Raw genomic sequence first — 23,776 nt, forward strand, 5'->3', positions numbered from 1 at the left:
TTTTTTTTTTTTTTTTTTTTTTTTTTGGTTTTTCGAGACAGGGTTTCTCTGTGTAGTCCTGGCTGTCCTGGAACTCACTTCGTAGACCTGGCTGGCCTTGAACTCAGAAATCCGCCTGCCTCTGCCTCCCAATGCTGGGATTAAAGGCGTGCGCCACCACACCCAGCTAATGTGAAATCTTTTAACTTCCCTCTTGCTGGATTCTACTCCAATTCTTGGTATTTTCTTTTTAAAAACTCCGACTAAGTCAGGCATGATGGCGTACGCCTTGGATCCCAATTGCAGGAGGCAGACAGAAGCAGGTGAATCTCTGAATTCGAGGCCAGCCTGGTCTACAGAGCAAGTTTCAGGACAGCAAGGCCCACACAGGGAAACCCTGTCTGGAGAAACTAAAATATAAAGAACCATAAACATAAATAAAATAAAACCTAAAACTAAAATCAACTGAGGAAAGATGGAATAAAGGAAAACCCAACAAGGCATAGGGAAACTCTGGTGGCTGCGGACAAGGTCGCCACCCAGGTAAGGACCGGAGGGCCGAGCAGGGTTGGCTCTTTCCGAAAGACAGTTCTGAGGTGAAGGGAAGAAACTTTCCTCGGGAGTTTTTCTCTCTCTCAACAGAAAACAAAGACAAAGTATCAGTCCCTCGCATGTGTCACTACCGCACAATAGTTAAAATCGGGTTATTTGTAGAAAAAGAATAGGTTACTTTGACTCAAGGTTCTGGAAGCAACAAGCCCAAGAACTTCTGCTGGCAGACTGTGGTGGGAAGCCGAGGGAAGGAGCACAGGTGTAGCAAGCACCAGGGGCAGCCCTGCCTCCCGGCAATATTAACCAATGCTCGACCATACCTAATGGATCTCCCTGAGCAAGAAGTGGCACAGGCTAGCCTTTCACCCACTCACAAGGGCTCAACTCCAATGCCATGAGGCCCACCTTTCCAAATCAGGAGTGTCAGTGACCTACTCAAACCACAGTAGCCTCTCCTAATATATTAAAGGAAAGGGGGGAAAACATGGAGTGTTGAGCTTGAGACAGTTTCCACGTGGAAAACATGATCAAACACTTAAACTACAAGAGCTATTTCCTCCCAAGGCATCCTGAAGTTGGTGAAAGGAGCCAAGGAAACAGGTGTATGACATCCTCTAGTTTTCTACTGCTTAAGAAGCAACAGTATATATTAGGAATGGAGGTGGGGCAGAGAGACTTGAAGAGAGGGAGGGCTCAGCAGGGGAGTCAAGGATTGGGAAAAGCTCACGAAGAGTATGAACAAGGGCACTCGCCATATAGATATACATACATACATACATACATACATATGTGACTGTGTGTGGATACATACATACATACATACATACATATTGTGTATGTATATCCATGTATTCTGATCCACTAAGGGTATACAGTACAGGCTGCAAGGCCCAAGAAGATGTCAAGCAACTGGGGTGAAAAAGGAAAAGCAAAAAAGGGGACAGTTGACGGTGAGAGGCCTACAGGAGTGCAGAAAACCTGACCATTTACCATTATTCTTACCTAAAACAACTACCACTTCAATATCGGGCAATTCTGAGCCAGCACCGTACTAAGCACTGAATGCCACGGCACGGTAAGTCCAGTTTATTAACATCACACAGAAGGTTACGATCCTCAACTTATAGATTGGGAAACTGAGGCACAGGAAGGCGAGGGAAGATCCCAAGATCACACGGCTACTGAGGAAGTGGAGGTGCCAGGCCTGGACCTGTTCCCACAGGCTTCCTGCTGCCCTCAGTGTCTACATCAACAGAGGGCTCAGAGGATGTTCCATCCACAGGCAGCGGTCTCAGGTCTAATACTTCAAACGATACCTCACCAGGCCATTTTTCTGCTCAAATGCTGAATGTTATCCTGACCGCTCGGATATTATTTCACAACTCAGTTTAGAGAAAAGGCTCGCCAAACTTGGGTTACAATTAGGACAGCAGAAAATGTGAGAGAGAGGGGGAGAGAGAGGGAGAAAGAGACAGGGAGCGGGGAGGGGAGGGAGAGAGGGAGAGAAAGATCTTTAAGATTTGTTCTTTTATTTATTTGTTTATTTATTTATTTATTATTTATATGAGTATATTATAGCTGTCTTCAGACACACCAGAAGAGGGTATTGGGTTCCATTACAGATGGTTGTGAGCCACCATGTGGTTGCTAGGAATTGAACTCAGGACCTTTAGAAGAGCAGTCAGTGCTCTTAACCACTGAGCCATCTCTCCAGCCCATGAGTGTGTTTTGAAAACTACTATCATTTTGTCATATACAAAGCAGTTTTTCAAGTATAAGACTGCAACTCTGTTGCCAGTCTCTACTCTCCCAACTCCCAAGTCATGGCCCACCTTATGTAAGCCATAGTATGGGCTCCACACAGCCTTGCTGTGTCTCCAAGAATAAGCCACCACCTCACCTTGAGAATCTATAGTTCCCTGGAGCAATTAGGCCCTTCTCAGCCCTGACTGCAAAGGTGACCCCTTCTGAAAACAAATACTGCCCAACAAAGACCAGCTTGTATCAGTATTGTTTGGAGTTCTCTCCCTAGGCCTGGCTGGCTGCAGTTAATTCACAGTACTCTGAGGGCTCACTGTGTCCCTGTGTTTGGCCTAGAGCCGGCTGAGAAGATGACAAAAGAAGATGTGAAGGCAAAAAGGATGAAGCAGTGTGGAGATTGGGAATGGGGGATGACTGAAGTCAACCTAAAATGACAAATTATATTTGTATTTCCAACCAGTCTCGGAAGCTGAGACAAATGGGGCAGAAATGGCATCCCTAGAGGGCATCAGGCATAGCCAGAGGACTTCAAAGATAATAGGGAAGAGAGCAGAGACCAGAGAGGCCAGACAAGTGACCCCTGGGACCAGTCCCAACATAGCTGTGGCCAATCACGGCAATGAGGAAGCAGACTATCAGTAGCTCCAATACCACCTCCAGTTTACACCCCCACCTCCACCCCCACCCCACCCCCAAACTGGGATGCATTGAGAAGTGTGGATTTCTGGCACAGCCATCAACAGAGGATGGGAAGGAGACCCCACCCCAACACACTATCAACTAACACTCCAATCACAGTGTCTGAAGAATAACTACTTAAAGTCAAGATAGGTTAAATGACTGAGGTGCCCAGTCATTCATCTCTCTGAAGGTGGTGGCGCACACCATTAGTACCAACACTTGGGAGGCAGAGGCAGGAGGATTTCTGAGTTCAAGGCTAGCCTGGTCTACAGAGTGAGTTCCAGGACAGCCAGGGCTACAGTTTACAGAGAAACCCTGTCTCAAAGAAAGAAAAAAAAAAAAGGAAAACCCTAAGTATGTAGATATATAAAAAGGAGTATACAAGTCAAACACCTACTTTGTAACATAATAAATTGTATTTTAAAACAATTCCTTGATACCATCTTTCCATTTGGTAAAGAGGAAAGCAAATTTGCATACCAATAAGATGAATGTCCTCATTTACTCTTACATGAAGAATTAAATCTCAGCTGAATATCTGAGTCGACAAAGGACATTTTCAACACTTTCTAGAATTTGCTAGCTACTTTGATTTTTATAATCATCAGTACTGATAATTCCAATTAGCATAACTATAGAGTACCAAATGACTGAAGTACATTTAGTCATTTCAGAAGTTGTTGGAATTTGTGCACCAATTTCAAGGCAAAATTCATTTGTTTTGTTTTGTTTTGTTTTTTGTTTTTGTTTTGCTTTGTTTTTTGTTTTTGTTTTGTTTTTAACCAAGTCAGCGACTCAAACAGCAATTCTTAAAACAAAGAATTCTAACTCTCTATCCCAGATAGTAAGTGAATCCTTACACGCTGAGGAATGCCACTTCCATAATTACCCCTCTGTGCTTCTGCAGAGCGGAACACTCCATATTTACAGGAGAAACGCAGTGATCTGTAACATACAACAGTCTCCAGCCTGAGCCCCCGATGTCTCCAGAAACATCACGGGGCAGCAGCATGTATGAGAAGTGGGTTTAGAACCAGGGCTGCAGAGAAGCCTTCCGAATCCAGCAGGGACGAGCTCTGCCAGAAACTCCTCAGGTCCACTGCGCATTTTGGCCACTGTACATTTACTTGACTATTATCATAATTTTCATGGCATTCAGTGTGGAACCACTTCTGGGGTCACTACCAATAGCCGAAAGAACTGCGAACTAGTAGGACACGCCCCCAGTCCCAGCACCTAGCACCCACCCTCTCTGTGGTGTACTTTGTAGTTAAAGTACAGTCAAAGTCAGTGACCTACACTATAACAGGGACTTAAAGCAAATCCTGCAAAATGAAGTGACTCCCATCCCACCCCACCCCCTCCCCAAAAAATATTTCTGAGTGTCTACGAAGACAGATAAAGCCACAGCAACTCTATGACAGTGCCTTGCTCTTGGGGCCAAGGCTGAGATATATATAGCCTTCACTCAAATTCAAGAAGCTTAGAAACCAGTCAATATAAAAAGGGCTGAGAGAATGAGAGAGCCCCTGTGGGCCCTAGAGAACAACATGAGTTAGAGCATCAACGTGCTTAAATTAAGCGTGGTGGATCGGCTTCTGCTCAGCTAAGTAGCTGTTGGAACCCCACCCTCTGCACAGTGTGGCTGAGAAGAGGGCAGGGGCAAAGGAGCACCTACCTACCTATCTACCTACCTGCAGAATCCTCCTGCCTGGGTAACAGAATCCCACCCCAGAGCATATAGCCTACCTAACCTTACTGTGTCAAAATCTCTTAGAGCTTACGGAATTCATAAGCACCACAGCCTGAGTTGGCAGCAGAGGTCACTTTGGCATCAGTGGAAGCCTCCATTGACTCCTCGGTAAACCACGTGGGACCCAGCAATGTCAGGATCTGACCCACCAACTTAACACCGGCGCCCCTGGAGCCTACCATCACTAAGGCAACCTTCACTTGTAATGGGAAGTGCAGAGCAATTTGCGGTCGTGACTCGGAAGTGATGCTTTAAGCCCAGTCAGTCTCTCTGCAGCCTTTGAGAAGTACCACGGGGGCTGAGAAGGGATGCACCAAGAACCCAGGTAGGAGGAGCCCTTTATAGTAGACCTACGTAGGACAACTGACCTGGCTGGACAAAAGGGAACAAATGCTCTGCCCAGAAGGGAAGCTGGGAACAAAGCACAATCAGTCCAAACCCAGGTAGCTCCATGATCAAAGGACCGAAACTGCAGTGACGTTAATATTTTAAAAGTTTTTTTTTTTTAAGTAATCTAAATATTTACCATCCCTGGTTTATATTTAAACTAAGGTGGAAGGAAATTTTTAGAGTCTAAGAAAGTCCCTACCTGTCCGAGAACCCCTTGACCAAACAAATCCCTTAAGGAGACAGAAAGGCTGACCAAAGACAACAGCTGTTGACCCTGCCCCTAGCTGCTCCTCAGGAAGGGATTAACTCCAGGATCCCGGGCATCTGGAGAGGTCACTGGCTAAAGTTCTGGCCTCCCTGGCAATCTTCCAGCCTACTTCAAACAATGGCTAGCATTCAGGAGACAGGCAGAGGCAGATCACACCAGGCCTGAAAATGGGACATGGTCGACTTACCACACTTCTGCTCTGGCACCCAGGGCAGGAGGCAATCAACCATGCCTCTAAGACAGAGAAGGTAAAGAGTCTCAGAGGCACCCCAAGAGGCAGGGCACATCAGTGAAGTCCTGCCAAAGGGCAATCAATGGTGGAACGGGCTCAGGGCAGGGGCGGGGGGTGGGGGGCACCTCTCTTTCTTCCTGTTCTCCTGCTCTCTTTTCCTCCCCCATGCCTACCCATCTGTCCATTTCCCTTTAGCTGTTTTCAACGCTGTACACAGGAGGGCGTACTGAATCTTTAGCCTTGGTTAGTTAGCCCCCTCTGTCTTCTAGGACAGGGCTGGGAGGTGGGAGAACAAGTGTAGGGAGAATTTTACCATGAACCTATCTGAACACTTCAAATCGTAAATTACATACATGCCTAGGAAGAGTTCATTTCTGACACATATCCTTCAAAAAAAAAAAAAAAAGGTGGTTTGGGGCCAGAGAGGTGGCTCTATAAGAATACCTGCTACTTTTTCCAAAGTTTTGCTGCCCACAACCACATGGCAGCTGACAACCATCTGTAGCTCCAGTTCCAGGAGATCCAATGCCCTCTCTGCCCTCCATGAGCACTGGACACACATAGTCTAAATGCATGCATGCAAGCAGGACACTACTATACACATTAAAAAAAAATTAAATTAAACATTAAAAAAAAATAGGACTAACCTATATCAACTGACCCGAAGATGTAGCTGAGGTCAGCACATGCCACCCAGTATCTCTCCAGTGACTGACAGGTGCCTCCCTCCAAGTGACCCCACTATGTATTATCCATGCATGTGTGCATCTTCCTTCAATGTGAAGATCATATTAATGAGACATTAGTTATGAGGAAATGGTTCTGTACTGACAGCATTCCTTAAAAAAAAAAAAAAAAAAAAAAAACTCAGCATCATAAAAACCTCTGATATTAACTGTGGAAAAACAAAAGTTCGTTCAGAAGCTCAACCCTAATACACTTCTCCACAACCATTACCAGGACCAAGGAAATGGAGGCCCTGGCTTAATCTACTGGCACAAGTCCCACGTCCATTTATGTGTTCACCTAAGTCACAAACTACTGCACTGGGATCTTATGTGATGGTTGCTACAGACATGACTTGGACCCTTGATGGTAATGGCCTGGTGTTTAAAACTCTTTTAGGAGGGAAGAAAAGAGGGAAGGGCAGAAAAGGCAGAAGAGCAACAACATCATTCACATTAGCTAGAAACACAGTCTGTAAGATAAGAATGTTCCCACCCAATGAACACAGTGCTGCTGAATACGCCTCCACATTTGAAATTGGATCTAAGTTTCCATAGTGGCCAGGAGTTAGCCAGAATGTTGACCTATAGCCTCATCTCGTAAATAAATCACAGTCTGCCATGCATGACTGTGGCCATGACAGAAAGGGACATTCCATCCCCTTCCCCATCCACTCGCCACACTAGCCCACCCCATAGAGACCCAAACACAAATGAGACACAGAAATCAAAGGAATCCCTCAACTTAAGTCAACGCTTCTGTGTGCCATGTAGAGAGTCACAGCTTTCTGGGACACAATGGGGACACCCTGAACAGTCACAGCTTCTGGGACACAATGGGGACACCCTGAATACCCACAACATACAGCCTGTGACAGCAGAGCCATTCCTTGAGAAGGGCTCCAGGGTCACCCAAAGAGTGCCCACCTCCACTCTAACTTGACAGGTAGTTTTGTTTAGAACTTATTTGGGCCTGGTGTAATTAGGCTCCATTTGCCAAATACCATCCATCCCCAAAGACACAAATGAGCAGGTTGTGTGCAAAGCTGAATAACGGCGAACCCTGAAAGACAGCAGTACAAAGGATGCTCTGCGTTCATCTACACCAACGGAGAGTTCCAGTCTACAGGATGCAAAGGAGGGCTACAAATAGCAGTACATTCCGACGCCAGCTTTTGGCCTTCAACTGGATGGTCACAGGACTCCAGCTCTCCGCAACTCGCCAGGTTCCTTCAGGGACACTAAATCCAAGCTTATGTAACCTCACCAATGGTGACTGCCCACTGTTCAGAAGGCTGCGATCCTAACAGATCTGTTCCTATTCCTCTCAAGAAACCAGGCGAGACTATGCTGGAAATGACTTAAGCTACGGAAGGAAGGCCAAGTAGTGCGAGCCAGAAGAAAACGCTCAGACAGGAAGCAGAAGACAGGCCCAGATGGCCTGTTTCCTCAGGAGGGAAGCACTGGGTATTCCTGAACAAAATCAGTGACTCCCCTGAGACTGACGGAGGGGAACTGATATAGAGGACCAAGCAAGCCTTGGGGAGCTGCATCCCTGGCTTCTGTGTACAACGTCACTGCCAGGGTTGGGAAGTCAGCCAAATCTTTCCAGCAAGCACAGAACACAGCAGAATCTAGACACACAGGGAAGCAAGGGTCGGGAGCAGGGTAAAAGCTTCACAAGGGAGCCGGCCCAGCACCCATCAGTGGGAAAAGGGAGATTCTAGCCCCAGGGAAGTTCTAGGGGCTGGGAGCACCATGCTCTAAGCTTCTGGGGTGCTCAGATTCTCTGCCATCACCTGCTGAGAGTAACTCAACTTCAGCGACAACTTCGGTATTTTTACTTGCATTAATCTTCTTTAATGCCCACAACTCTGAGATAGATGTTATTATTGACCATGTACGCTGTGCCAGTGGAAGCCAGAGATCAATATCAGGTGGCTTCTCCAATTGCCCTCCACCTTATCTCTTGGGACAGGATCTCTCTGAACTGAAGCTCATTGACTTGGCTAGAATGGCCAGCCAGCCTACCCCGGGGGATCTGTCTCCACCTTCACACACACACACACTCACAATGGGACCACAGTTATGTGTCCCCTGGCTGTTTATGTAGGTGGGCACTCATCCACACTCAGGAGATCCACACTCAGGTCCCTGAGCTTATTTAGTGAGCACTTTACAGACGGAACCATCTTCCTGGCCCAGAGTTATTATTTTGCAGGGCCTTTTTTTTTTTTTTTTTGGCTGTTTGTTTGTCTGTCTGGTTGGTGTTTGTTTGTTTTGCTCTGTAGTAGTAGGCAAAGGGCCCAGGGACTTGCAGATATTAAGTACATGTTCTATCACTTATCCTGCCAACAGATACCAGCCAATAGATGCTAGTATTAAATTGTCTTAGAAAGGGAGCCAATAAAGAAGCAACATTGTAGCCTTCCTCTGAGGGATGGCTGGCTGAGTAGAGACTTGAACCCAGGATCGCCACAGGAGGGACAGAGATTCTGAGCCAAAGGTGCTCCCCAGCAAGGCAAGAGGGGAAGCAAAAACCAAATCTCTCTTGTTTTCACAATGTTCAGACTGGCTCCAGGCTATGAGAGCCCAGGGCAAGTTGATAAAAATATTTGGACCTCAGTTTTCTCAACCATACAATGTGGACAAGGGTTGAAATGTTTCTGAGTATTCTATGAGATTAATTTGGCTTTATCCCAGTGTGTGCTCAGTGTTAGTAATGTGACCATTAGCAGCAGTTACCAACATATAAAGCCAGATACACAGAAAGACAATGAACTCCAGGGATTAGAAAGGACACAATGTGAGGTACGGAGAACACGAGCCCTCCCTCCGTGTGAGGACACAGCAGCCATGGGCATCGCTGTGCACTTTGCAGGCAAAGTAGATTCATAATTAGCAGTGCAGAGCCATGAGCCATGGTGGCCAGTCAGAGCTATGGAGCACAGAGCAATGGTGCACAGAGCCACAGGACACAAGGCAGAGCCACAGAGCCACAGAGCCACAGAACACAGAGCCACAGGACACAAGGTAAAGCCACAAAGCACAGAGCCGCAGGACACAAGGCAGGGCCACAGAGCACAGAGCCACAGGACACAAGACTGAGCCATGGAGCACTGAGCTACAGCACACAAAGCTGAGCCACGGAGCACAGAACCGCAGGACACAAGGCTGATCCATGGAGCACAGAGCCACAGCATACAAGGCAGAGCCACGGAGCACAGAACCGCAGGACACAAGGCTGAGCCATGGAGCACAGAGCCACAGCATACAAGGCAGAGCCACAGAGCCCAGAGCCATGGGATACAAGGCAGAGTCACGGAGCACAGAGCCACGGAGCACAGAGCAACGATGCACAGAACCACAGGACACAAGGCAGAGCCATGGAGCACAGAGCCACGGAGCACAGAGCACTGAGTGACGGTGCACAGAGCCACAGGATACAAGGCAGAGCCATGGAGCACAGAGCTACAGAGCACAGAACCACGGAGCACAGAGCCACAGAGCACAGAGTGACAATGCACAGAGCCACAGCACAACAGGCAGGCTCCCACATTTCTCACATCATATTCACACACAGTCCAGGAGGCTTCTCTTCCTTCCAGGAACAGGAAGGGGAAAATGATTCAACCGAAAACTACAAAAGTCCTAAACAGAGGGCATTCGGATTAGTCACAGGTTCAGTCAGGCAGTGTTCCCACAAGCCAGGCACGTGGGTCTGGTTGGTTTCTGAGAACCTGGGAACCGGGAACTGAAGGGGAACAGCCAGGAAACCTCAAGGTTCTGAGCCCACTGAAGTCACCTGATGTGAAATCCTCTCACAGCCTCTGGAGAAAGCCAAGGAAAGGGGGGGCCAAGAGGAAAACCAAAGATCAAATGGGAAAAAGAATTCTGGAAAGATGAAACAGGGCCATCAGGAAAACCCCAGATGAAGGGAAATAGTATGGAGGTCATTACCATGATGTCCAAATGGGATCTCAGAAAATCTAGCACAGGACTATAATATCAGAACACAGAAACTGAGATAGGAGGATAATGAGTTCCAGGGCAGCCTGAGCTACAAAGCCAACATTTAGAAAAATAAATAAATATGCAACAACTTATACAAAGAAAAAAATACTATAATTGTCACATATTGATAAGTGTCTGTACCATGACTCTACCATAGATTATCTATAATGTAGTTATTAATACATTATTTAGCCTTGACAATAATCCAGGGAAGTAGAGATTATTTTAAACCCCATTTTACAGATAATTTGCCCCAGGTTGCACATCTAGCAAGTGGCAGAGGTGAGGCAGTGGGCACCGTGCCCTGAGGGTCTGCGCTAGAGTGAAGGATTTGGGCATTCAGTAAAATCCCACAGCGATTCTCCATAGTTCTTCCTGCTGTGGTTAATAAAAATGCACAAAGAAACTTTAACAGAGGGGAAGAAAAGCTGTCCTCTGACCTCCATGCCTGTGACATGTGAACACCCAAGTACATGCACATGGATACAAACACACACGTATAATAAATAAAAATTTTAAATATAAAAAATAAAAACAGTAATTTATTCATAGAAAAAAAAAGGTAAGGTGTTAGACAGCACTTGCTCGATTTAGTATTAACTAAATTCCCTTCCGACTAGTAGAACGTTGACATAGTTTTTCTTTTTCTTCTCTATTGCCTTACATTGTCTAAAAAAAGATGTTAGTGATAATCAGAAGAGATGGAGTCTTTTCACAACAAATGAGGAAATCGGTAAGGAGTCTTTATTACAATTAGTTCAAACATAAACCTGTTGCTACCACAGGTGGAAATAGTTGAACATCAGCATTTTTTCACATGGTCCAACCTAACGGTCATATTCATTCTACAGAGGTAAACCTGAATATAGGACTAGAATCCCTCACTATGGAGACTGCCCAAAGCTACCATCCACAGTGACACCCCAGATATTTCTATAGGCAGAGACCATGCTATGAGACCTTTCAGCCACACCACAGGAATCAAAGGTCAAAGAAACCAAATGGTGTACCTTCCACTCCTGTATCCAATAAAGCAGGGTGCAAGAATCTGAACAGTGGGGCAATGGCCTGACGTCTTCCACTTTCCTGGTATGTATTTTATAAATGTCTTTGTGCTTTTCTCTAAGTAGAATACAGGTGTGATTACAGAGGTGATGCCAGGCGTGTTTTAATGTTGCTTCCAATGGCTTCCCAGGGAGATCCTACTATTTCACTTTCTTAACACCCACTGGGTATCCTAGGGTTCAATTAAACTCTGACCCTATCAGCCTGGAGTCAGTGTAGACCCACCAGTTAAAGAGTTATTCCCTTCAGGCAGTGGTGGCACAAGCCTTTAATTCCAGCACTTGGGAGGCAGAGGCAGGCGGATTTCTGAGTTCGAGGCCAATCTGGTCTACAGAGTGAGTTCCAGGTTACCCAGGACTATACAGAGAAACCCTGTCTCCAAAAAAAAAAAAAAAAAAAAAAAAAAGAGTTATTCTCTTCAAAGGCCAGCCTCGAAGATGACTCTTGGCTACAAATGTCAGTGTTTCTACAATGTCCCCTTCATTCCAATAATTTACTGAAGTGTCTTACAGAACTCAAAAATCTGTCTTCTATGACCACAAGTTTATTGTGAAGGATGTAATAAACCAGGACAGCCAAATGGAAGAGAAGGCAAAGACGGACAGCTTCCATACCCCCTCCAAGCTCAACTGCCAGCCCAGCCCTGAGCTCACCCCTAGAAGCCCCTTCCATGTCCTGGTACAGAGCTTTTAAGAAGCCTGACTGACTCAATTGTTGGCTGACGTCCACTGAACCCCAGAAATCAAGGAAAGGACAGAAGTTTCAGCCTTTCCACAGCATGGCTAGTACCTCCCATCACCAGCTCCATGCCTTACTTACAGTCACTAATGAAATCTCAAGTGTGGTCGAAGCGGCTCTTCATGCACAAGAAAGACTCATCCATCTACACTCCCTATAGGTTAGTAAATTCAGAGGGTTTTAAAAGACATCTGCACCAGAGACAGAAGAAACAGACCAACTACACTGACCAATGGCAAGAACCCTACTCAATAAAATCTCTAGGTACAACCCAGTCTCAGTGTGGATAAAACTAATCCTCCTGTCATTCTGTCCCTCCCTCCTTAAGTCCTCTCCCATTCCATTCCAGACATGGAGTGTCTGTGTAAGGACTGTTGACATAGTACCTAGACATCAAACATATGCTAGATCGTTCTCACATTGCCCTTCTCCCAGATCTGTGCAGTGACAGTACAAGGCATCGAGGAGCAGGGAAACAGGTCTGCAGGAAGTGACAGAGATGGAGCCTTTGGCCAACTGGGGCTTTAATTCACCCCCATGCTGACTTTTGTTTTATTTATGGACACTGCCCTAAAGGTGACAGCACTCCAACCCAGAAGGAGACGCAAATGATGCGTTCTTGAAGAACAGCAGGGTTGAGAAATGCAAATGTCCAATGGGCTTCCAAAAATAAATCCTATACTCGAGCTGGTTTGGAGGATTTTGGAGGAGTGACGAACAGGAGACAAGCAGGTACCATAGCTGTTCCTTGACTCTCCCGTGGCCAGGACTCCGCCCACAGTACTGGCTTCATCATTCTCATTCCCCAAATTCCTTAAACGCAGCCTTCCTATTTGTGTGTCACAAAAATTGACTGTATTATATAGACTCCTTACAAGGGATGGTATTAGTTCCTTAATCCCACAGATGACTCGGAGACATATAGAAAACTAAAACAAGCATCATTTTGCACTGGGGCTCCCTTGAGCTCTCCTTCCTACCTCCACCCTACAAAGATACAGGAAACATCCCAGCGCTTCACTGACTGTTCAGAACCTGCTATAAACTCCAGTCCTAATGACACCAGACACTCTTCCCTCACAGGGCAATCCCCGGAACTCCTCTGGTCCTCTACCCTCCACTGCCCAGCCTGAGCTTCCTGACCCGGCACAATAAAGTTCTTTAAGAGCTGAGGAGCCGCACCTCAGTCTCCCCTGTGAAGCTTCCCGCGCTTAGAAGCTCTGCCCCACGGGAGCTGCAATGGCTAAGCTCCAGTGCCATCGTCCAGGCTGTTCCATGGGATTGGTATGTATAGTTCCCTTGTGGACTTCAATGCCCAGTTTCAGGCTATGGAGCTCTTTTTGTCCTTCACTTCAAAAGAGAAGTCTCCTGTGATCCCACACAACACTTAGTCAGTGGTTCTGATTACACCAAAACCCTTTTTCCATGACGCCACAAGGACTTCCATTCATGGCTTATCTACACGTCTCCATCATAAGTTTCATAGAACAAAAACTAAATTAGGTGTGCACTCGTTACACGTACCCAGTAGCTACCCGGCAGTATCTCAAATAAGACAAGCCCATGTTTTAATTAACTGCGTGCTGGGTGTGCAAAATGATCTGCAAGTTTTAGCTGAAGCAACTATTAGGCACCTTCTTGGCAAATACAGCCATGAAATATTTCTCCTGTGAAGCCCAACTGCCCTGCTCAATCTCGCCACTTTAGGCACTGCCCAAGGCCTTGGCTTTTGTCCTGGTGGCTGATCTGTATTTTGCTTTTAGCAGAGGCAAGAAGGTGGAAGATCCCAGGAAGTAATGCAAACGTGTTAGCATAAACCACAGACATGCAAAGGAAAATGATACTATGTAACGTCTGTGGCTAGCCACCTGCCACCAGGCCAACGCCAAGAAATCACAGCTGCTGCTTTCTGTAAAGCCGACAATTCACATGACTGTGGCTGGACTTCCAGCTCTGGAGGGCCATGACAGTGGAAAATGAGTCCTCCCTCCCTTCCCCCCACTTACACTATGAGACAGAATGTCCAGGGAGCGCTTCAAACGTCCACCCCTTAGAGGAATCTCGGAAAGCCACAGTACAGTTGTATGCATGCACAGAGGAGGTGTCTGGGCAAGTCTTCAGAGCTGAAAGGAGCTCTTCCTCTCAGGCTCCGTGCGGCATGTGACATATACAGGCTCTCTGTAAAGTTTCCACCAGACTAACTTAACCAGCTGGCTTAGAAAAGTTATCCAAAGCCGGGCGTGGTAGCGCACGCCTTTAATCCCAGCACTCCGGAGGCATAGGCAGGTGGATTTCTGAGTTTGAGGCCAGCCTGGTCTACAGAGTGAGCTCCAGGACAGCCAGGGCTATACAGAGAAACCCTGTCTCGAAAAAACAAAAACAAAAACAAAAACAGAAAAGTTATCCAATTGGTATCTTTTGGGGAATTAAAAGTAATTTTTCTTCGCTCATATCTCTTACATGCCAAAATTTTAGAAAGCATAACTGGTTTTGGGAGGAGATGCCTATATATATATCCCTGGCTGACCTAGAGGTCACTATGTAGAGCAGGCTAGTCTAGAAATGTGGAGATTAAAGGTGAACACCACTATGCCAAGATAAAGAAAACATTTCTAAATCCAATTGCATGTTCATTTACTTACCACAGATGGTGGCACGCCTGTGACTCCAGCACTTATGAGGCTGGGGCAAGAGAACTACAAATTTACAGGGTTTTTTTTTTTTTTTTTTTGTATGTGTATGAGTTTCACTTGCCTGTATACATGTACATCATTTGCATGCCTAGTCCTGCGGAAGCCAGGAGATCCCCTGGAACTGGAGATCGATCGAGACAACTGTGAACCACAGTGTGGGTGCTAGGAACTGGACCAGGGTCCCCTGCAGAAGCAGCAAGTGCTCTTAACATGTGACCCATCCTTCCTGCCTTGGGAATGTAAAGTTAAAGCCTGACTAGACTTCAGAATTAGCTCAAGGCCAGCAAAAGCTACATGGTAAGACCCTGTCTCTAAGAAGGGGTGGGGTAGGCAATATTCAGAGACGTCTTTGGTTAATGAACTATTTTTGACTAGCATCAAAAACCTACTTTCACTTGCTAAGATGCCTTGGTTTTCTCTTTAAGTAGATGGAGCAAGAATGAGAAACCGACAAATTAAGACAAATTAAATATAAAGCTTTCCTTCGACTAGTACCAGCGTGTATACATCATTTCACACTACACAAGGGACCTTTGGGGATCAGGAACATCCACCCAGCTTTGGCTTCCCCTCCTCTGTGATGAGCAAGAAAGCTCACTTCTCGTCCTGATTACTCCCCACAAGTCTCAGTTCCCTCCATGCCACAGAGCAGACCGCAGTGACCTGCTCCTCCCAGTGACTGCAAAAGTTAAATCGGCTCAAGCGATCAAATATTTAACACATCTCATCGACGCGGCTGCCACAAAGAGTTCTAGTTAATAGGAAGCATACCGGGGAAGCAAATGCTTATAACTGAGGGCCAAATACCGTGGGAGAGATACAGTGCGCCTGACCTGCACTCAGGTCATCCCAGGATTGCAGTCTAGAAGTCACAGGAAAGGTTTCCTCAAGTATTAGCCTTGGTTTCAGCTGGAAGCATAGATACAAGGCAGGATAGGCTAGCCTAAGACAATGGGTGGGAACACAAAGGAAGAGGGATAAGCCCACATCTCCCCTCCCCAACACTCCCCTGCTCACTTCCGATTCTTAGTCAACATCAACAGGAAATGTCCATTCTCATCTCAAGCCCACTGTATGTTGTCTTAGCTGGTCCAGGGAGGAGCCAGCCACCTGGGCCGTGACCAGCCTCCAGACAGACACCCAAGTTTGAGAAGCACTGGCCACAGCTTAGCCTGCTGCTCTATTAGCCCATTTCTGCTGCCAATGCCACAAGTAGGCCAGGTCACTTTAAAGAAGAAGTTTACTTAGTTCATACTTCTAGACTCTCCAGATACCCCATCTAATGGTGGTCTTTTGGCTGGCAGAGCCTAAGTGTAGTTCGGGATTCACATAGAAATAGGAACCATGTACACAAGTGAGACACACACAGAGAGAGACACAGAGACATAGACACAGACTCTGTATGTCTCTCCTCTGGTCTCTTAATCGATGATGCTATAAGGATTTAACCATGAGGCTGCCACCCTAATGGCTAAAGCTAATCAATACTAAACCCGGCATCCATGAAGTTTCCAGTCTCCTAAGGCCTTAGATGTGAGCATGTAAGCCCTTTGAGGACACACCACACCCAAAACGTCACACACATCAATCACTCTTCCGCAACGGCTGGGTCTTTTTACCCAGCTAATGCCTATAGCTGTGCAGTGGAAATTTAAGCCTTATTTGCTCCAGATTGTTTTTATTTGCCCCACCTGGCCTGGATTCTCAGTTTTCCACACACCCCCAACCCCAGCCGCAGGCTAGATACTCTGGCCCTGTGCCTCTCTTTCCTTACTGAGGGGCTAAGACAGCTCCATGAGGCAAGGGTTCCACATACCCTGTTCACATCACTTCATCTTCTGTGCCTTGTGTGTTGTTGGGTGCTATGTTAATACTTACTTTCCCCCTGGTCTCCTTGTGGCTAGCATCCTCTCTCCATCAATCAGAGGAGTCTATTGCTATATTTGACTGTGTTGAGACTTAATTCCGAGATCCATGTTTGTGGCGTATAGAGATGGGGCCTTTGAGAGGTAATTGGGATTCGATGAGGTAATGAAGCAGAGAAAGAGAGAGTCATGGCATGCACGCTCAGGCTTGCCACAGGATGTCCTCTACCCCGTTGTGATGCAATGGAGGTCCTCTCCGGATGCCCCACAGATGTCAGCACACCCATGACTTCTCAGTCTGCCAAACCTGCAAATGCACGTCTAGTACCCAGTGGCAAGCATTCTGTTATAGCAATAGAAAGGAGACGAAGATGCTCACGAAATAGATGGTTTTAAATACTTCGTGTGTTGGGACATTGAAAATATGATACGCACACAACTGACTGGCATTGGCTGGCAGAATACAAGTGACTGTGCCCTTGGAAAGAGACTCATGAATAGATTTGGAGTTTTAAAACCTTTACGCTGAAAACGTTCACTACTATGTTCTCTCACTATCTCGGTTTTCTCCGATCTCCTTGTTGCCGGCATCCTCCCTTCATGTCTAGTTTTGCCACCTTCGGATGTAAACAAATCCCACAGAGGCTGATAGACAACAGTCTATCATCAATCCAGAGGAAGGCAGAGGAGACTCGGTACTAAGATCAGAGACTGAATGTTCCAAAGAGTAACTTTCCACCCTAATAGAAAGAATAAGGGGGGCCAGAGAGATGCCTAACTGAACCCGAGGTCAGTCCCCAGGACCCACATTAGCCAGCTCATACTGCATGTAACTCCAGGTCCAGGGGATCCAATGCCTTCCTCTGGCCTGTACACACACACACACACACACACACAAACACTCACATATAAACACAAGTTGGGGAGGGGGATATTCTGGACTCTCCATTCGCATTTTAAAAACCTATTCTATTCCAGGTCTGAAAGTCAAACCTGGGCAGTGAACAAGATCCACACATGATGTCACCCTAATGGCTGCTAAGGCCCATGACTCCTGCAGGCCACCATGTCCTTTTGGGTTCAGTTTCCCATGCACAACAAAGGGACTAATAACAAGATGACCATCCCTAAAGGCATGTCACTAAGAACAAAAGTCACTGCTATGATAGTTATCACTCTTCTGAGGTCAGGTACATCCCACATCCGAGAGCTGGGGAAACAGACCTTCTTGAAGCGTGAACACCAGAAGCAGGTGTGGACAGAGGAAACCTGCTAGGAGCAGGGACAGCTGTGGGTCCATGTCAATGCCAGGACATGCCAATAGGACAGGAGGTCCCAGAGGGTACAAAGGAACATTCTTAAATCTTAGCCGTACCCATTTCCTCTCCACTAAATAAACTCTGAGGACGTCACCAGAACCACCCCCCACCCACCCCGCCAGCCTGTAATACACAGATGTATGTATTCCTCTGCTTTCCTGTCATGAAATTTCGTTTCATTCAAGTAAGTCCCTGGGAGGAAAGAGGAGCTCAGTAACCAATTAGACCTTCACTAACCAATGCTTATGGCGTGATCACTACATCAAGTCGTAAGGAAACGCACTACAACTACAGGCTAGCTGGCTGCACCGATGAGTCCCCCAAAGTTCTTCCAAAACGAAGCAGAGTTGTCTATCTTTATAAAGGTAAAGGTTTCCTCGCTTTCTTCTCTTTTCTTGTAATACTGTGACAGCCAGTGGCTTTGTCTCGACCTCCCACGAGAAGCCACACAGTCAAGCCCATTGCCCCTGGTTCCCTCTCTATCCTGCTTCCTTGAAGCCCCCTCTTGTTCTGCTTTAAAAAATTTCATAATGTAGCTCAGGTTAACTTAAAACTCACTATGCAACCCAGGCTAGGCCTTGAACTAACAGCAATCCCCCCATCTCAGCTTCCCAGTGCTGGGGTTAAGACCAGTTTTGGAGTGGTTAGGAACTTTGTTTCATCTTTTTTGTTTTTTATGTGAAATGTTAATGCCTGGCTATGGGCGAATAATGAAGCAAACCTTTTTAACATACCTATGCCACAAACACTGTGCCAAGCGTGCCCATGCGTTGGCTCACATCATCGTGACAATAACCACATGAAGCAGCTTGGCTCTATTTTCTCCATAATACAGGTAAGAGGAGTGGTTTAAAGACTGTTTTCTCTGGACAACAGGCACTTTTATTAGTGCCTGAAATGCTGTTATAGCCAGGAGTTTGCAAACCAAGTAAGGGGCGGGGGAGAGCCTGGGGAGGGCTCCTGGGGAGGACTGGCAACTAGCACAGGAAATAGAACCCAGGCTGGGGAATTGTCTCTTTTTTGAGATCCCAGACAGTGCCAAAGGAGGAAAGACAGTAAGCTGGAGGCCTTGGGGTATTGCAAGCAGCAATGGAAACTGGGTCTCCTGAGTTCAAGGAGGCTGGCCAGGGAGACTCGAGATAAGATGACTGGCCCCAAGAACTCAGGTTGCCTGGGGGGGTAGCTCCAAAATGTTCCTCGGCAGATTCAATTTCTTTCTCTCACAAAGAGAGCCGTGTCACTAGCTGGCAGAGAAGAGAGCCAGCCGAACCTCTCTACTTACCCATTAGGGTTCCATTACATAGAGCACTCACCCATAGAGCTACCAAACAGATGCAGAAGCCCGGTTGCATCCAAGTGTCTTTATTAGGTCCTGCTTAGGATGTCCAGGTGGCCTTCCTCCTCCTGAAGTGCTCTACAGCAGAGAGGTTATTGTCTTTGGGGGTATTTGGCTGGGTTTGTTTTTTTTTTTAAGTCTCTACTGGCTCTGAGTCACTTTTCAAATCTCTGTAAGATTTTAAGATGCATTTTTATGTTTAAGAGTGTGAGTGTTTTGCCTGGTTGTATGAATGTATATGTACTATGTTCAGGCCTGGGCCCATGGAAGACACAAAAGGGCATCCCATGCCCTTATCTGGAGTTAGTTACAGAGGGTTATAAGTTGCTGTGTGGGTGCTGGGAATCAGACTCAGACAAAGCACTCTTAGCTACTGCGTGAGCCTTCTCTGGAGGGAAGAAGCCCTCTCTGCAGGATCCCTGCTATTTCTCCACGGGACATTTTAGATATTTGTATGGGATACTTACTGGCTCCCAAGGGATGTGAGAAAACATGAACAGATGACTCAGGGAAGGGAAATGCAGTCATGAGTCCTTAACTGAAACCCCAGAGGCAGATGCCCGATTGCAGAAAGGTGGCCGAGTTCAACTTGCACTGTGTCACACTCAGAAGTCAAAGGTGCTGGATGGCCGCAGCAAGGTACAGGGATATTCAACCTATGCGAGAGCAAACTCGAACTTGAACACCTCCCACTGGGGCAGGCCCTGTGTTACCACCGCTCGCGCTCTCTCTCTCTCTCTCTCTCTCTCTCTATATATATATATATATATATATATATATATATACATATATATATGTATATATATAATATATGTATGTATATGTATAAGTATGTGTGTATATATATATATATGTGTGTGTGTATATATATGTATATATGTGTGCATATATATATATATATATATAGTATGTGTGTATGTGTGAGAGAGAGTATGTGTATGTATGTATTTAAAATTTAAAAATCCTCATTTTTTCAGAGCATTTTGCATTTGTGAAATGTCCAGAAAGGATTACAGCACTGTACAAATGCCCTGGATACTAGAGAGGAGCAAAGAAAACCAACCTGATAAAGGATAGTAAAAAAATAAATAGCCCATCTTACAAGAACCAAAGATGATAACATTAAAACAAGGTACCAACACATAGCTTTTGCCTAAAAAATTAGTAGCTACCTTTTTATTTTTAGGGGAAAAATACTAAGAGCAGGGGCAGTGAGTGCTTCAAACCACTGTGGTAAGAGTACAAACCGGGAGTTATCAACGGCCTCACAATGTGAACTGCACCGACCTCTAAGCTGCTTTTCCAAGAACCCATCTTCTACACAGGCAGTCAACTATGACACCAAGCCTTGTGGACAGAGGTGTTCACGGAAACAATGGAGATTTAAATCTCATTTTAAAACAATCAATGACAGCTACAGCCTTCCAGAAAGGAGGCATGGTGTAGTAAAACACAGTGAAGCTACGTGATGGAACACTAAGACACCTTCCCAGTGCTTCAGGGAGAGAACCTGCCTATGACTAAGGTAAAAGGGACCCGGGCCAATAAAACTGCACTGCATTAGGATACTACCCAAGGTCAGGGTGCAGGAAGAGAGACCAGAATGGAATGCAAACTGAGGCAAGTGCCTCTAGGTAAGAGATCAAAGGCTAACTCCCTCCTCCCACTCAAGCAAGCTGTAGGAGGGACTTTTCAAAACTACCTAGACCGACGCTGCAGAGTCGTACCGCTGTGACTCTTCAGAAACATTTTAGAATGAAAAGAATTTTCTTTCCAAAGAGGAAAAAGAATAGTTTGCAATGCACTTTAGAACTGAACAGATAGGACAGAGTGTAACAGTGTAACAGATAGGACAGAGGCCCAGGTAACTCCCAGTAACTTCCCACTTCTCAGAGGGTCCGAATTCCCAGCCTTTAACACAGGATCAGTCCGGTGGGATTACACAGAGAAAATGATCTGAGGACAAACTCTACTACACAGTGATAAACACTGAACTCCAAAAAAAAGGTAAAGAAGCCACACTTTCAATTCTAGACCCTCAGTCTTACACCAGATCTTTTTGTTGTTAGTTTCCTTTTGTGTGTTGAGACAGGGTCTCTCGGTGTAGCCCCTGGTTGTCCTGAACCCTATAGACCAGGCTGGCTTCAAATTCACAGAGATAAGCCTGATTCTGCCTCCTGAGTACTGGGATTGAAAGCATGCGCCACCATGCTTAGCCTTTTTTTTACTCTCTTGGCTTAGCAGCCCCAAACTCCTTGCTGTGTACAACATTTTACGTACATTCAGATTGTATAGTATTAGTTCTAATTCAATGTGGCATATAAATGATACATAGCTAACCCTGGAATAAAGACAAAATTGCATACATGTACATAAGAGAATTTTAAAATCTTTACCAGTTCCTAAACACAACCACAAGGATTACTGGACAACTCTTAAGAAACAGTTTTAACTAATGACAATTTGCTTTTGTTTCTTTTTCTTTCTTTTTCTTTTTATTCATTTGTTTGTTGGTTGGTTGGTTGGTTTATTGGCTTTTGGTAGTGCTGGGGACTGAAGCCAGGCACTCCTGAACATGAGAGGAAGCAGGCAGGCAGGGTGAGTGTCCTGCCACTGAGCACCCAAAGCCCAGACGCCACTGTGTCATCATGATGCCAACTTTTGATTTTAGGCCTTCAATCTTAGACCAAATTGTTTTCAAATAACAGTATTTTTAATGTGCATCCTTCTAAATGCTATAATTAAAATGGTCCAGTATGCAGTAAGACTAAAACATCAAAGCCACATCATTTTTTTTTTAAAAAGTAAAAAAAAAAAAAATCAAAGTTCGATGTTTGAATCACCTGGACTGTGGCTTCTCACATTCAAATCCAAGTCTTCCCAAAATTCCCTCATTCTTTTCTGAAAGATTAGAAAAAAATGGCGCAGAGGAGATAAAGAAATGTCAGCCACTGGTGATATTTTTCATTTCCTCTTTGAATTTGGAGTAAGCATGAAGTCCAAAGCTCTAAACAGTATTTTTTTTTCCAAAACACTGCACCTAATGTCTATGAACTATGTGGACGTTCAGCTAAGCAGCTGTCCTGCCAAAAGAGAACCCAGAATTTAATCAAACATATCTTCAACATCTAAATGAGGAATCTGAGGCTGGCTGGATGCCCACAGAGCCCAGGGACTGTGCATCCCTCACAGCTCCAACCCTGGAACTGTTTTCCCATCTCTCTACTCAAGGGCTGTGCCCACTGACAGGAGAGGTAAGAAACGGAGACCAAGGAGGCCAAGTCACCAGAGAACTCAAGTACATAAATAAGGCAGAACCTGGAAAAGCAGTTCTGCTACTTGCAAAGTAGCTTCTAATGCCACTATTTAGATGGCTTACAATAAAGGAAGTGAAGCCTGGCAGTGGTGGCGCATGCCTTTAGTCCCAGCACTTGGGAGGCAGAGCCAGGTGGATTTCTAAGTTCGAGGCCAGCCTGGTCTACAGAGTGAGTTCCAGGACAGCCAGGGATACACAGAGAAAACCTGTCTCGAAGAAAAAAAAAAGGAAGTGAAAGAGACTGCCACCCACCCTCTGAGAAGCTCTCTGCCGGTTCTCCACTGTATGGCTCAGATGACTACATACTCCTTATGTGATGTTTGGGCATCTTAGAGAACTAACTACCTTACAATTTAAGTCAGGTTGCTGAGGCTGACCTATGCTCTATTTTGTCTGGGAAGCATGGGGGACAGTAGAAAGATGATGAATTTAAAACCAAACAGGCTGTATTCATTCTTCCTCTCCTCCCATCCCACCCCCTCTCTCCCCTTCCTCCTACCTCCCACCCCACCCAACCAATGCTTACTGATACAATGCCTATGTAATGACAGGCCTCAGTTGATCTACAGAGAGTAAACACATCTTGGGTCATGAGGAATAAGTTTTAAAATACACATGAAGCACCCAGCTAAAGCACACGGCAGGCTGTCTCTATCAGATGCCATCTCCTTCTTCCTACTTCTGGACTTGGAGTTCAAAGAGATCAGCGGCCAGCTGTTCCAGGCTCATCTCTTGATACAGGCCCTAAGCCAGCCAGCAAATTGGAAGTTCTATCCTTTCCACCTTAGGTACTTCATTCTTTTTAAGCACTAACTTTCACTCATAAAAGGTTACTAATAGCACCACTCCATAGAAGTTTCTTCAGTCACATTGCAGGCCTGACACCCGGGTGTTGTTCAGAAACCCAGCAAAACAAAAACCCACTCTAGGAATGGATTTCTCCTGAGGATGGCTGGTGACATGCCTCACGTACTAAACTGTCACAATCTTGCTCCCAGGTTCATCTTTTTTGTTATTGTTCCAAACTCTGCAACAAGTGATACCCCTTACTACCTGCAGTCTCCAAGCTACTTTGAAACTATGTTGTAG

General features: G+C 45.8%; 1 protein-coding gene across 1 annotated transcript in view; it reads right to left on the reverse strand.

Moving 5' to 3' along the window:
- Nucleotides 1–23,776, reverse strand: part of Rell1 (RELT like 1) — a 61,532-nt gene that overhangs the window by 36,263 nt on the left and 1,493 nt on the right. The gene's annotated exons all lie outside the window — the stretch shown is intronic.

The sequence above is a fragment of the Mus caroli genome, chromosome 5 (assembly GCF_900094665.2).
Source record: "Mus caroli chromosome 5, CAROLI_EIJ_v1.1, whole genome shotgun sequence".
NCBI lineage: Eukaryota > Metazoa > Chordata > Mammalia > Rodentia > Muridae > Mus > Mus caroli.